The sequence below is a fragment of the Mus pahari genome, chromosome 20, assembly GCF_900095145.1.
Source record: "Mus pahari chromosome 20, PAHARI_EIJ_v1.1, whole genome shotgun sequence".
In the NCBI taxonomy this organism is placed as follows: domain Eukaryota; kingdom Metazoa; phylum Chordata; class Mammalia; order Rodentia; family Muridae; genus Mus; species Mus pahari.
The window spans coordinates 7,783,021-7,785,254 of NC_034609.1; positions in this window are offsets into that span (position 1 = coordinate 7,783,021).

The window sequence follows — 2,234 nt, forward strand, 5'->3', positions numbered from 1 at the left end:
TGACTTCCTTGGTGATGAACAGCAGTATGGAAGTGTAAGCTGAATAAACCCTTTCCTCCCCAACTGCTTCTTGGTCACGATGTTTGTGCAGGAAGAGAAACCCTAAGACAGGTGGCTTCTGTGTCCATCCGTGTATGACAACAGAGGTGAAAGCAGAAATGGGTGGGTGGACCTAGTGCAGGTGTATGGACAGGATACTTGTTTCCACTCTCTTCTGCAGCCCTGGACTGACAGGTGTTAAGGCTTTCAGATTCACTGAGGCACTCTGATGCCTCAGCCCTTGATGGCCGACAGTATTGCAATTCTTGTGTATGTATAGGAAGATGAGATTTCTATGTCTAACTTAATCTTGGTCAGTGTCACAGTTACTGGTCAGGCTGTTTGAGACTCCTGGGTTGGTGTGCAAGCTACAGAGCTGGAGGAAGACAAGACCCTTGAAAGAAACCTTTTATTAAAGTTAATGTTGCACTATCAGAGGAGGCAGGATGGGGTCACTTCCTAGCTAATTCCCTCAGGGATCCCAGGCAGCCTGATCCTATAGTCAGAGAAGGGATGTTTGCACCAATCACAGCACAGGTCATATGCAAATGAAGCATGTTCACACTAACAGACCCCACCTCCTGGCACCCATCACATCAGGTCCTTGGCCAAACCACCAGGGGGCTCCTTCCCAAGCCTGTGTGGAATTGGGTGGAGGGTTGTGGAGTTTGTCTTTGGCTTCGTTGTGGGTTCTTCTTTCTTCCACTCTTTTCCACCCTTTTCTTGCACCTTTTCTGCCCCCTAATCCTAGATAAGAGAGGAGGGAAAAAAAAGGATAGAAAGGAAAGAGATCCCTGAATAAAGTCAGAAAGGAGGCAACGTTATTGTTAGACCACCTCTTGCTAATTAGGGGCATCAAGTTCCTTGAGGCAAGTTTGATCTTCACCATCAGGATACCTAATTTCTTCTCCTTGTTGTTTCTTCTTTGTACACTAGTACTTAACAAATCACGACCAACAGCAACCAATAACAACCAACCAACAACTCACTCAGCCTCTCAGGGCCCTAGCATTTATATATCCAGAACTCCAAACATCACATAATGGCAGAAACTATCAGCAGCTGGTAAAATCACACACCTGCCAGAGCATGAGGCAAATCATAGTCAGCTGCTGTGGACAACCTAAACAGCCTCATATCCCACGTTTGATTTAAATGAAAACATATTCTTATGGTATTTCTGTGTTTTGTTTTGTTTTGTTTTAAGAAAACCAAACTCCAGAATTCTCACTACAGGGTTGTCTAGAGTTCCCTACGGCTTGTGAAAGTAAAAACTGGTACAGACCATTTGAAACAGTCCTGACTGAGGCTGTACCTTCAGGAACTGGGGCAGCCAGGACATTTCTTTGTGTATTTCTGGCAAGGCATTCATGGAGTTTTCAAAACAGCTAGTATTTACACAAGGGTAAGCTCACTCTGTTTGGCTGGTGGTCCTCTGGAAACAGCTCAGAAAACAAGATGCCTGTTGATCAGAGTCAAATTGTCTCATCCTTCAACATCTTTGATTACTTACAGGAAAATGAGCCCCAGATAGCATGCTCAGGGCCAAGACCTTAATAGTAACACTAATAGCTATTTTAACATTTAACACCTGCCCAGGGCCCTAGGGAGAGCTGAGTCTCCCTTATCTATCTCAGGGAAAGGACACGTTTGTTCTTTTTATAGTAACCCATCTCCAGGGACATCACTCTAGAGAGATGCAACACTTTCTTCCAGACCAGCATTTATATATTCATAAGAGGGGATCCCCTAGGACGAAATTACCCACCTCAGTCCATACCTTTTCTGTTCCACCGTCTCAATGGTACATTCCAGGAGTGACTCCAGTAGTGCATGAAACTAGAGGAATAACCACACCCAGCTAGAGGAATAGCCACACCCAAAGCCATCATCACCTTTCCTAATTTGTTAACTGCAGGAGAATTTTGTGGTGGGTTCTTTAATGTCTTTACAGACACATTGTTCAGCAGCTCTTACCATTCCGGTGTGCTCTCACCTGACTTCCTATGTTATATGAGCACCTCTTTTTTTTTTTTTTTTTTTTTTAGTTTTTACTTTGTAGTTCTGGCTGGCATGGAACTCACGGAGATCTACCTGTCTATAACTACTATAACCTCCCAGTAATTCATATTTTTCTCATAGACAAAATTCACTCAGTTTATCTTAAGAGCCCCTTTTTTTTTTTTTTTTTTTTT